Below are 14,378 nucleotides of genomic sequence, written 5' to 3'. Positions count from 1 at the left end.
ACCTTACAATAAGACTGAAGCCAAACTGCCCTCAGGGAAAATGCTTCCCTCTCCTCTCACCCCATTCCCAGTTCTGTAGTACATTGAATCAAAAACTGAAAGGAAATAATCTATGTTGTGGGCCCTGTCAGGATGAGTAGCAGGAGTTGCTAGGCGAGAGGAGCTACAAGCTAAAGCGCTCTTTAGCCTTTGTTGCAGCTCTGTGGTTTTGACAGAGGCTACTCCACTTTTCAGACGCAATAGCATAGATGGCTTAACAGACTCTTACTCTTTCCATCCCAGGATTGCAGGCACAGTTGTGCTGGAATTAGGGAGATAAAGACAGACCTACCCGTGCCCTCACAATTATTCTCCCCTTACCTCCCTTGTAGTGTGACCAAGGACTACTGTATGAACAAAGATGGCAACCTTGATGGGCTTAAGCAGAGAAGTAGAGTGTGAGCTCCTCCCCAGAAGCTCCTCACTTTACAAAGGTCTTCCTACAACATATCCTGGTCCACTCTTGGTAACTGGAGAACCAAGAACTCCACAAATTCAACTCAACACTACATCCCCACCTTACTGTCTGCCCGATACTGTGCCTCCATTAACACTTCCTGTCCCCTCACCCCATAGGCAACATTGAGAGAGGGCATCCCTTCCCCACCACCTTTGTTATCTACTCCTTCATATCCTTCTTCACTTGTAAAAAACACTAAACCAAAACACCCACAGCAATTCCATTAGGAAATCGTTCATTTGAAAGGGATTAAGGTTGGTTAAGTGTGACATCCCCCCAAAGTGCAAGCCACAGAAGCAAGGAAATGCCAAGTTATGTGATACCTTTAAATGTACCCTCACATCCATCAAGTAGGTTTACACTGCTAGTCACAGATTCCACAGCCTTCACAAGGAATTTTCTTCTGATTCCAACAGATAAAACACACTTCTCAAAACCTATTAAATCTCCTTCACAGCTATATAATGCAAAAAACTTTAATCCCAACTTCAGCAGCATTAGCATATATTCAGCATTGACATATGTGCATGTTAAGTGAGCATGTTTTATGTATTTGTGGTGGAAGCACAAGGCCAATACACCTGTTGCACATTGCCAGAGCACAGTGTGCTCCAACTACAGCCCATTGCACACTCTGGTTGTGGGACTGAATTGGCTATGCCATCTGTACATCATCTCACCAGCTGGGGAATCCCTCATGCCAAGAGAATTTTAACATGCTTAGAGCAGTTTTAAGGTTGCTTTGTGCTGGAGCAGCACAAAATAGTCTTATTCAAGGTCGGGATCTGGCCCTGTTTCTGTCATGTCATACACATATTCAAACCATATAAAAACACCTATATATTAATATTTCTCTGCAAGATGTCAGGCCCACACACTGATTACTGTTGCTCCCAGGTCCTGTTGTCTCCAGCACCATCCTGGTTTTAATGGAGTGATATGAACTGGGACATTCCTGGGCCCCCAAATATTTAAGGGCCATGTAAAATGTGCCAATGTTTCAGTGAGACTTCCTCATGGTGTTGAAATGGCATAATGTGTCCCCACAGAAGTTCTCTATCCCCTGTGATTATGTTTCGATACAAATGTAATGACAAAGTCCGAGACTGCATTGTGGAATTCTGATGCAATGTGACAACCATCCAGTAAAATTGCCAGTGTCTGTCTCCATGTGATAATCTTTCAATGCCATGTAATGATGCTTCACTAAAATGTCACATTGCATTGTGACATGCTGCCTACACACCAGCATGAAGTCCTAACATTCATTTAGTGCCACCCAACAACCTCTCAAAGGTGACAGACCTACTTCTATTTGCCCTGGTCATACCAGGTATGTGTGCCATGATGTTCCAAAGAAGTTCAGCAGATAAAATTGTACATATGTTGGAACTGAACATTAGCAGAGAAGGGGTTAAAATAGCTTTTAAAGCTAAGTACTAGCAGGAGATATTTTGATACCACAAGTGTCACCTCCTACCTCATTGTTACACACCCAAGGTGGGTGTTAATCACAACCACAGGTTCTATTATGTTTTACTATTTAAACAACAGATGGTCTATTATGGGCAAATTAATTATATAATTGCATGATTAATGTATAACCTAACAACTAAGGTGCAGTACAAGAACATCATTTCTAATTATCCTGCTCATAACTTCATCCTTTTTAAATATAGTACTTGGAAGATCTGGTTAAACAATTAGTTGGAATGAATAGCAATTAGTGATGCCTGTGCTTGCATTTTACTGCACCTTTGTTAAGCTGTCGTGTTTCACATGAATAATAAAACACTATGGCAGGATCAGGAACTATTGTTAAATCTTGGGACGTACTATCATGTATGAAATTCATCCCTATGCAGAGGACCAGCACAAGCACCAAGCAGAGGGCTAAATATCACCCCCACCTTCATAAGTACACATTTCCTTATAGAGCAGTGAGTAACCCATGCAGATAGGGAAAATCTTGTATACTTTTTCCCTTCAAGAGAATTACTGTACCCCAAGCTCTTAAAGCAAATATAATTAAAAAGCTTTCTGATATGAAAGAACCAGTATTCCAGCTAGGAGAAGCTATATCTTTGCCCTGATACTTATGACTATCTGTATGTTTGCTCAACGATCTTACTATCACTAGCCTGAAAATAAAGAGTTCCAGTCAAGGCAAAATCTTTATCACATTGAAAACAAAATTACTGTCATTTGGTTTACTTCTCTACTATTTGTATATCAGGAGTCAGAGGCTGGTTTGGGTTTTCTTCTCGTTTTTTTTATTTTTTTTTAATTTGGTTGGTAGCTAAACTGTTCATTCTTTTTTTAAAACATAAAATTCAAGGCATATTGTAAAGCATGCATTGTTATTGATTCATGACTATTTTTGAGATTTCAAATTTTGTCCCAATTTGTGACAGATTTTTTTTAAAAAAAATCTCAAAAATTCTCATGAATCTATTATTGAGTTCAGAGCTGAAGCTAACGTGACCTAAAGTTTGGGGTGGAGAGTGACATTTACGTTGTAGTTGGGGCCATTATAAAGACAGTCCTGAGCTGTGAAATTCAAATCCAGATCTAAACTTCCCAGATCACAACACAAGCTTCTGACAGGACAGCTCACCAACCTCCATGACTCTTTCTGGTTTTGCACTTTGCCCACACTGTATCTCTCACTGGACCTATGGGGAAATGGAAAATGCAATTTAATGGCTGTACATCAGAACCTGTGATGCATTTGTTTCTCTCCCTGGTATTTACTCTGGAGGGAAACATAGAAGTCTTAATCAGAGAACACTTTTGTAGGGTTTCACTGTTTGTAAAAAGTTGTGTGTAAGTGCATGCCTGCTGCCATATGCACACACACAGACACCAATCATACTGGATATTTGGATATGGAAGATAAACTATGTTGGTTAAATTCCGATAGACATAATGTACAAACCATTTAATTTAATAGATCCTGATCCTGCAATTCTTATTCTTGGGAATAGTCCTTAGGCACCCAAAGATTCCCTTTTCAGTTGTAGGACTATTCATTTGATAAAAGATTACTCGTGTGTAAGAACATCACAAGCCAGTCCTACATTGTGTGCCACCAAAACTTGCCAAACTCTTATGCTGCCAGTCTTCTGTGAAAAAACATGGAAACTCAGCCAAAGACAACAAATATTTCTTGAACTAATGACCGTTATTATTATTTAAAGAGAATTTTGTGGGAGTTAAAACTCCCAGACTGAGTCCCAAAGGGTAAAATCCTCTAATATAGCCAGAGGTTAGATGCAGCAGAGGTAGTAGCACTGAAAACTTCAACACAAAGCTCTACCACTCAGGATCTATTTTGAGGAGTTTTGAATGAAGCACTATGTAGGCGTTGTGCTGGCCTGGTGTACAGGGGTGAATTTCACCCTAAAAGCAGAATGTGGCTCTTATGGTGTAAGTTCCCAGCAGGCTATCAAGTGCCGCACTTCAGGTGTCCTTCAGCCCACTGCCATGCCGCTCCTGCCTTCTGTCTTGGAGCTGCTCCAGGGAGCCTCCTGCTTGCTATGCAGAGCAAGGGGGGAGAAGGGGTTATATCAGGGTGTCCCTCTCCCCCCCAGCCCTGTACCCCGTCTCTGCAGAGTGGGGAAGGGAATGCGACAGGGCTCAGGAGTGGGATGGAGGGAGCTTGCCGGTGGCTGCTGCTGCGTCTGCTTTGAGTGCAAATCTACTTAAAAGGGCACGGTACAGCAGCAAATCATAGGGCTGAAAACAAACAGTAGCGCTCAGGATTTTAGCAAGGCTCCAACATTTGGGGGGCGTTTTGCCATCATCTGAAATTCTGCACTTTAATTAAAACGTCCCTGAGTTTCTATCTTTTTCCATTACGAATATAGAGTCATAACACTGTAAATTGATGTGTAAACATTAGAATGACAGTAGCCTCCACAGAGCTGCCTCTGGTGGAGAGAGAGAGAAGGCTAGGTCCTCTGTAGAATAAGAAAAAAAAGGGCCTCTTTCAGTGAGGAATGCAGTCTGGGAGATGTGTTCTCCCACCCCGGATCCATGTTGCCCGGGACTGGGGCAATGGCCTGACTTTTCTGTCGGCATGCAGTTCCATGTCAGAGCTGTCAGCCAGCACTCCACACTTTGAGCGTACGGATACTTAAAGTTTTAGTCCCCTGACTATAACTCAGAATGGGAGGAAGCCGCTCCACTTCTCCCAGAATTCAAGGGGATGCTGTATATACACACTTCTTCCTAAATATCATCCTCCTGTGCCTGTGTATACACACTGGGGTTTAAAGAAAAGCACCATATAGCATGAGAGTTAGCAATATTGATTACCTGGAGGATGCCCAGGGCAGCTGCAGTCCACTGGGGAGTCCTGCCAGGTTGTGAATGTACTTAAAAGGGCAATGCATATATCAATCACTCATACACACCGTCTTTCACACTCACCTCCCAACACATATTTGTATTATTATTGTTGTTACTTCTTGGTACTTCCTGCAATGCACATATAGTCTCTGTAATTTTATTTTTTTCAAAGTGCTAGTATTTGAGTTTTTTGACTGGTCTATACATTTCTTAATTTTTATTTCTCTCTTATGCTTTAATATAATTCTTTGAGTAGTGAGTTCTAAAATGCCTAATCTATCCTGGCTGAAGTAATTATCCCTATGGTAACTTTTAAAAAAATATATATTATATCTAGGTTTTTGTTTCTACTGGTGGCGCATATCCGCACATTACCTCAGTAATTTGGTGCACATAACAAAATTCATTCTGCACATGGATGGAAAACATTAGAGGGAATGGTGCTTGTGGTATAAAATATGTTTGTTATTAGTTTTTATTATTAAAACAGTGCCTAGAGACCACAACCATGACATTGTGCTGGGCACTGTTATGGGCACACAGGAAAGGACAAGTCCTGCACCTGCCCAAACTCTTTTTTTTTGCAATATTTGGCACATTTACCTTATTTTATTGCTTGCCTTTACATCTACAGGTTCCAGCTGTGATTGGAACCCCCATGTAACAAAATACTGTGTGGAAGGCTGTCTTGCAAGATTTCCATCCAGGAGTGGAAATGCTGGAAATCTCACAAGAAATCTTGTTCTTGTAAGATGTCCAGTTTGATTTTGCAGAGTTGGGTGTTTTGAACAGTTTAATTAAGCTTCAGATACCCATTCAAACTTCTGGATTCTTAGGGCTTGTCTACACTACCACTTTTATGACAAAAAACACCTCCCTCCCCCAAGCAACATAAGTTACACCAACAGGAGCACCAGTGTGGACTGTGTTATGTTAGTGCTGGCGGGAGAAGCTCTTCCGCCAACATAGCTACCACCACTCGTGGAGGTGGTTTGATTATATCGATGGGAGAGCTGTCTCCTGTTGGCATAGAGTAGCTACGTGAGCAATCTTGCAGCAGTGCAGCTGCATTGGTACAGCTGTGCTGCTGTAAACTTGTTAGTTTAGACATGGCCTTATCCAAACTCTAAACCTTTGGAGGTTCACTCATTGATGCTTACAAAGGCATGTAGGAACATGAAGCCAGAGCGATTACTTCTGGTTTATCCACTAGATGGTGCTTGGCTCTCAAAGAAAAAACAAACATTCTTTAGCGTGCTTCCTCTGGACAATGTTAATAAAATAACTGGATGTCCATGTCCAGAAGTAAAACAACAGATAGATAATTACAGTCATATCCATTCACTTAATTGAAAGTTTTCTACAGATCAAATCCTTTTGCACTACTTCAGTTCAACCAGCCTATTAAGAATAATTTAACAATAAACTATGCCATCATCTCCATCAGGGCATCAAAGTCCATGACAGGAACTGGCTTCTACAGCTTGAAGAGAAAAGAGCCCGTAGGAAGCAAGCAGCTCCCAACCAAGATACATACATTTGCAATAACTGCCAAAGATCATGCAAATCTCAGATTGGACTAGTCAGTCACATGAGACATTACAAACCATCTATGTCATAGGCTGCAATTCCCACCCATGCTTGAAGGGGAGGGTCTACTACATTCCCCCTGGTGGGTGGAGCCAAGCCAGCCCAGCCCTGCCGCCACTCCAGAAGCAGAGGGGTAGGGCAGGAGGTATAAGAGGCAGGCCCTTGAGCTCACTAGGAGGGAACTGGTAAAGGTGGTGGATATTGCAAGCTTGCTGCAGGACTCCAGCCCTGCCCCCAGAGGGGGCTGAGTGTGGACAGGAGCTGCTGGGACTGCTGTTTACCCAGAGGAGACTGAGGACTCTCAGATGATGGAGCCCTGACAATGGACTGCAGTAGGAAGTAGCCCAGGGAAACCAGACATCAGTCTGGTTGTGCTGTCACATTGTGAGTCAGTGTGTTCTGGTAGGATTCCTGCTGACCCATGGTGGGACCATTTGCCACTGTTAGGGTCCTGGGCTGGGACTTGGTGGAGTAGGGTGGGCCTGGGTCTCCTGGCCCCCTGCTGCCACCCCCACCCTGGGGTGGTGTCCTACTCACCCTAGGCTGGAAGGCCTGTGTCTTGTGTGTTGGTTGTCTACCCTAGCCAGAAGTCTGGTCTAAAAGATTGCTCAGTGCTCTGCCCTGCCCAGGGGGTCAGAGCCCCAGACAATATAAATTACTGGCTGCCCTGCCAAGAGGCTCGGGCTATAGACTGAGTGGTGCTTGGCCCTGCCCAAGGCAGCTGGAGCCCTAGCCTAATTAACTATCTGCTGTGTGAGGCAGAGTGGCCTCCCTCTGAGCTTGGCAGGAGGGACAACTAAGGCCACTACCATTGCTTTATTCCATTGTATCCAATATTTTTATATTTGCAGTGTAATTGAGTTCTGTATATGTTAAAATAACAATATGAAACATTCCAGCCTTCCCACATCATGCTGTTTAGCACACAAGAACTGATTTAAAGCGCCCCTGGTTTGGTGCCTCCACTTTCAATTTGAGGAGGGTCAGATCACTTACTAGAAGTTCCTGGCCTAAATGAGGTTCAGTTTTTAACACTAATACTACAGCAAAGCTCACTCAAAGTCAAAACTAATTTACAACATTTTTGACATTCACTAGTGTCAAGGTTCCTCCCCCACTCTGAACTCTAGGGTACAGATGTGGGGACCTGCATGAAAAACCTCCTAAGCTTATCTTTACCAGCTTAGGTCAAAACTTCCCCAAGGTACAAAATATTCCACCCTTTTGTCCTTGGATTGGCCGCTACCACCACCAAACAAATACTGGTTACTGGGGAAGAGCTGTTTGGACACGTCTTTCCCCCCAAAATACTTCCCAAAACCTTGCACCCCACTTCCTGGACAAGGTTTGGTAAAAAGCCTCACCAATTTGCCTAGGTGACTACAGACCCAGACCCTTGGATCTTAAGAACAATGAACAATCCTCCCAACACTTGCACCCTCCCTTTCCTGGGAAATGTTGGATAAAAAGCCTCACCAATTTGCATAGGTGACCACAGACCCAAACCCCTGGATCTGAGAACAATGAAAAAGCATTCAGTTTTCTTACAAGAAGACTTTTAATAAAAATAGAAGTAATTAGAAATAAGAAATCCCCCCTGTAAAATCAGGATGGTAAATACCTTACAGGGTAATTAGATTCAAAACATAGAGAACCCCTCTAGGCAAAAACCTTAAGTTACAAAAAAGATACACAGACAGAAATAGTTATTCTATTCAGCACAATTCTTTTCTCAGCCATTTAAAGAAATCATAATCTAACACATACCTAGCTAGATTACTTACTAAAAGTTCTAAGGCTTCATTCCTGGTCTATCTCCGGCAAAGACAAAATGTAGACAGACACACAAACCCTTTGTTTCTCTCCCTCCTCCCAGCTTTTGAAAGTATCTTGTCTCCTCATTGGTCATTTTGGTCAGGTGCCAGCGAGGTTACCTTTAGCTTCTTAACCCTTTACAGGTGAGAGGAGATTTCCTCTGGCCAGGAGGGATTTTAAAGGGGTTTACCCTTCCCTTTCTATTTATGACAACTAGGAAGGCTGGAGAATCAAAAACTTGGGGAAGCATGATAGGATGTAGTCCAGGAAAGAGAGCAGTAATGTAGGTGTAGCCACACACCTTAACTGCTTGCTGTTGGGACCTGGACTGGAATCCAGAGTAGAGGGTGTGCTAGGATTCTGCTATCGTCTACTGTAGAGTAGTATTGCTGGGTGCAGTGAATGGGAAGATGTAGCCAGGGCAGTGTGTGTGAGGACTGCCTGATGCTGCTGATACAGAGAGACTTTGAAAGACCCCCACCCCCACAAAAGGGGAATTACAACATGACCTGGCCGGAGGGCTGAGTCATGCAGAAGCTGCACTGTGACTGTGAGTGGGAGAAGAGCTGCAGACTGGAAGAGAAGGAAGGGGGTGCTGAACCAGGCACAGATAATCACCTGAAGGGGGAGCCTCCTAGTGGTCAGTGGAGCACCCTGTGACAATTGGCTGATTGGGCCTACCTGGCTTAATTCAGTGCTCTCAGGGCTGGCAACAGTGCACCACTGCTGTGCCTTGAGCTTCACCACTGTGGTTGCCTGCTGCATGTCCTACTGCATCCTACTGCCGCTGCTCCCACAGAACTTCATGTGTCTAATCTCTACGTATCCCTCCCCACCCTTCATTGTAGCTTCTTGCTGCTTTTCATAGGGCAATCACCCTCATCTGTCCCAGGTGACTCATTCTGCAATCAGGGTTATCTAGTGCCAGCTCTCTAGCCCTTATAGGAAGAGCCTCCCTGTTACCCTTAGTCTGTATCATGTGTGTTTGTTGTTTTTATTTGGAGAATGAAAGTATTTTCCTCCTGGTTTGGGGAGAGTTGTTCTTTTGTGTCTTCATATTCAGCAAAGTCTTGTTTATACCTTGCAGGTGGTTTGATACTGGAGTGAGTGCAAGTCTGTCTGTCTGTCTTGTGACAACAAGGAGACTGCCTTGCATTTGGTTCTTTTTCTGGTGGTGGTGCGCTCAGAGTGTGTTTCGAGATCTATTTATTGCACTGTTGGGTAGAGAAGGTTCAATTAAGTGTACCTAGTAGCCATTTTGGATTGGTAAAAGGACAACCTGTCCTCTGTCTTGGCACCTCTTCTCCTTCAGCTCTTTTGGTGCTCTTTTTCAAGCTTGGCACCAAAGCAGAAGGGAAGTTGGGAAAGATAGTGTCACATGATAGTGAAATCTGCCCAGCAACAGGAAACTTATGTAAGGATGTGTTCAAGCCAGCAGGGGGCGGGAAGGGGTTCTGTGTCTTTGGATGCTGTGAAAGCAGGTCATCCCAGTGAGGCATAGAATCCCTCCCACAGCACTGGCCTTGCTGGTGGCTAGAGCCCTGAGGGAATAGGACCTGAGGTGGACTAGTAATACCTAATAAGGTTCCTTGGACTTACCCTCACTCACCTATTAAACCATCACACTGTGTAGTGTCTACATTCAGCACGCAAGATATTGAGGTCAAGTATAGAAGGCAGAAGACATCCCGCTGAAGATCTACTTACCTGTGACAGATGTTTCTGAACTCTGATTCCTGTTGTGTTCCTGATCCTCCCTTGAGGTCCCTGGTTCTCATCTGTGTTCCTGTTCTCCTGTCCAGTGTCTGCAAGACAGGATATAATCCTTCTCTGTTGTTCTTGTAAACCCCCACTGTGTAAGGGTTTGGGCTCTGGCATTCATCCCCATTATACCATCTGTGTTCACATAAAGAATAACTGCTTCAATGTTATCTTAGTTACAGGGAGTCCTAGTTTGTTGTGTGTCCCAATAAACATTTTGGTTTTTTGCACCCTTAACTTGCCTGTGTCTTAACTACACTAAAACACTGATAGATGCAAAGGGGGTAGAATACTGCAGATAGCCCATCTTCTGTGAAGTAAAACCTAGCCTTAACTGTCTCGGGCTAACAGCACATTGGCCTGTTTCTTCCATGCCCTGCTGATCAAGTCCAAGTGGAGTGCTTATTTCTCCATACTCCATGTCTGTGTTTGTCATGGGCATATGTCTATGTGGTTTTGGTGACATATGTCCATCCACTGCTACCCTATATGAATAAGGATTTATCTGTTCAACTTCCTTTCAAGCTCATCATTTGTCCTGAGGAAACAATTTGATCCTGTCAGAATCTCTGGGTTGTAGTCCTGGGAGGTCTAATTTTTTGTTCTGGTGCTCCTGTTTGGCCTTCGCGTGTTTCTCTTCCTTTTGGTCTCTTACTACTTTTACAGATGATGGTTGTAGTAATGCTGGGACTAGGCATGCACCTTGACATCAAGCATTGTTTCAGGCTGCTATTAAGGCTTTGGTAGAAGTGCATCCTCTATCAATAATGGCTCACGATATATTTTTCTTGGCTTTCTTTCTTGCTTTCTTTAGCAGTTACCAATTTCAACTGCTGATTTAGCTTTGCCATTTGACTGGCTATATAATACGGTGATTTGATGTGAATGAATTCCTGTTCACGGGTAATGTAAAATGGGGTCCATTGTCTGAAACTACACAACTTGGAATCCCATATCTGCAGAAATGCTTCATTTCTTTGCATGATGGTCACTACAGTAGTGTCTGACATTACTTCTAGTTCCCAGAAGTCTGAATAGTAGTCTATAGTAATGAGGTAGTTTGTATTGTTGCGGTGAAAAGGTCCATTCCTACTTTTGTTCTAAAGTCTGTTGGGAATGTTTTATATTTTCACTGTCTTTTTGTTGTTTGCCCTGTCTTTCCCCACATAGATCACAATACTCAGCAGGTCTCAGATATCCTTGGCCATGTTTGGCCAGTATATGGTGACTCTGGCTTTCCAAATACAGGCTTCTGTTCCAAAATGGCTGCAAATGTGTTCCTGAGAGTTTCTGTTCTGCGTATTATGATACATTCAGTGATCTGCGTATTATGACTCAGCTGCTGCTTTTGAATATGATAGCTGGTATGCTCATCTCATCAGTTAGTTGTCTTGAGAAGCAGGTGGGGCTGGTTCCTGGTGATCCAGACAGAATGGTGGATAAAAGCATTTGTATATTTATATCTTGTATGGTTTGTTGGATTCCAGCCCCTGACTTGAGACTCCCACATAGCTGGCTTGGTTGATGTCTTTCTGTGTTTCCTAGATTTGTCAGATTGAGGGTCTCCTATTCTTGTTCCGTTGCTGTATTTTCATGTGGAAAGGCTGCTTTTTGGGGGGGCAGCTTGTTAAGGCAAAGTTACTATACAGCATTAACATACTATATCATGTATTACTTATTCAGGATTAGGTTAATATCAAAAGAACCTGGTTAAAGATTCTGGCTTGCTGGCTGTGGAGCCCTGCTTCTGAGTACACTGAAAAGGGTGACCAAATTTCTAAATACCTATCATCTTTTTGGCATTTCTCTTGTTTACTCACTTGGTGCACAAGCTTCTCCATTACAAAGAGTCTATATTTTACTATTCCACAGTCCCACAGGACTCGAAGTCACTTTTTTTTTCCCAGTCGGAGTGGCTGCTCTTGATAAATCCTTTCAATCCTTTTCTTGTAGCATACATTTAAATTCTAGCATTGCAGTTTCAGGAACATGAGCCGTAAGCATTTTGGGGCTGTTGGCAGGTTGTAGGGTTAAAAAGACCACACTCCTGGTGGTTCATAGTCCCACTCTACTCCAATAGTTTCCCACCCTTGAATGTATCTGTTATACTTGCACATGTGAACACTATTGCAAGACATTCCTTTTCAATCTGGGTGTATCTTTGTTCCATTGGTAATATTAGTGACTTATGTGAAAGCTACCAGCTATCCCTCTTGTAGTAGTGAGGTTCCAAACTCCATCTTACTGGAATCCCATTGGATGCCTGCCTCTTCATTCACATCTTAGTATTTCAAAATGGGATGTTTGGTCACTAGCTCCTTGTTATGTGCAATGGCTGCACCACGGTGAGGTACCCATGTCCATACTACATCTTTGTCCAGTAGTTGCCTCGGGGCTTTACACACATCTGAGAGGCTTGTGAGACTTTTGCGGATCACCAAGGGGTTCTCTCACTACCTGCCTTATAACTATGCTGTTAGGGCTCATAGCCATGACACCAGTAGCCTGCCTACAAGCATAAAGGTCTCACCCAGGCTTCTACCAGCCTAGTTATTTCCTTCCACATGTGACTCCAACAGTCCTTCCAGTCCCAAGTCACCCAAATCCATCCACATCAAGTTCTTAACTACCAGAGAAAACCTTTTGTAGCGGTAAACACCCATTTTTTTTTCATGTTTTGTGTGTACAAAAAGATCTTCTATACTTTCCACAGTATGCATCTGATGAAGTGAGCTGTAGCTCACGAAAGCTTATGCTCAAATAAATTGGTTAGTCTCTAAGGTGCCACAAGTACTCCTTTTCCTTTTGCGAATACAGACTAACATGGCTGTTACTCTGAAACTTACCAGACACTCACTTTTCCACTCTGGTTTGTCACCTCTGAAGGCCTGGAACCAACCCCCCAGAGTGATTTGCTTTGGCACATACGCTCCACACAGTTTGCACACCAGAGATGTGGTTGGGATAAAAGTAACATTTTTATTTGATAGAAAAATTAGATTCAAAGATGAAAGTGAAAGCAAGCCTATACAAGTGACAGAAAATAAACAAAGACACAACCTTGGACTTTACACTTTTGTATTAGAAAAGGGATTTTTATCTAAGTTACCTATTGTTTTTGAACCATTTCCCAGCATACCCCCTAACCGTAGAAGAGGATCCAGCATTTCAGAGAGAGCTGCTGTCCCTAGCTGCTATCCCTGTGTCTAGATTTCACTTCAAACCCCTTCTCTCAAAGGTTAGTGACAAAAGGAAAAAATGCCTTTAGATATTCAAAGGGGAGAAAACTCCCTTCTCTTATAGTTTTCCAAGACTGGGGTTTTCTTTTTAGTAGTTTCAGTGTTTTCCCATTAGATAATGGGCCATAAAAGTTGTCTTTTCCTAGCTCATATAATGCTAGGTACTTGAAGCTAGTTTTGTCTGTTTGGGGAGGCAGACCTTGCCTGCCTCAGGTAGAGCTGCATGTTGCAGCAGAAGTTAGGAGCACAGTTATATACAAATTCATAACTATAGTCTGTACATGTATCTAACAAGGACTGTCATGTTCAGACCGTTACGAGCTTTCATAAAAGACTTTACTTGACATACTTTATAGCACATTGCATACAACCAGTTGATTGAGCTGCTTATTCTTTGGGGTTCAACCCTCCTATCCTCTGCTTGAGGTGTCTGGAGCCTGCTTGTCACAGCTTTGTAAATTATCCGACAATTTTTTCAAATCGAATTGTCCCTAAACTGATTTAATATCTTTAGGTGTTGGCAGTTGCTTTTACCTTTTCAGGGTCCTATTGTAGTGCTTTGAAGGTCCACAAGTGCCCCCATGGATAGTACTGCAGTCAATTACAATTTCCTCTTGCTTTTATTCAGTTTCTGATTAACTTTCTTGGTGGTTTCTAGCAGATGGAAGAGGGTGTAGTCATGATCTGCCACAGCTTCTGCCAGGCTGCCTCGACATTCTAATGGATGGATTTGATCAGCTATGGTGCTGATCCCAGCGAGTCCGGTTAGTATGTCATGTTGGCAGCACCGATATTCTTCTGCTACAGGTTTGAGCCCAACCAGCAGTCTCAACCGTCTGTATTTACCTGCTGGTGTCTGGACTGTGGTGAAGTAGCTGTTTCACTTTTCCAGTAGCACTTGCCAACATCCATCTTTGGTATCAAGTATTAAAGTCAGGTAGCACTTCAACTGTAGGAATTTGGTAGTGCACTTTCTTTTTTTAGTGCTTTGTTTAAATTGCTTGGGTCCATACGAATGTACAGTTTGTGTGGCTCCTCACAGGCTATGCTTCCTATCCAACTGGTGAGGTCTAACTTTAGCAATGATGCTTTCATTTTCCATTTGCTTTATTGCTCTGATT

This window comes from Natator depressus, chromosome 2 (assembly GCF_965152275.1).
Source record: "Natator depressus isolate rNatDep1 chromosome 2, rNatDep2.hap1, whole genome shotgun sequence".
In the NCBI taxonomy this organism is placed as follows: domain Eukaryota; kingdom Metazoa; phylum Chordata; order Testudines; family Cheloniidae; genus Natator; species Natator depressus.
The sequence above is the reverse complement of the archived record's forward strand: the minus strand, read 5'-3'. Positions refer to the sequence as shown.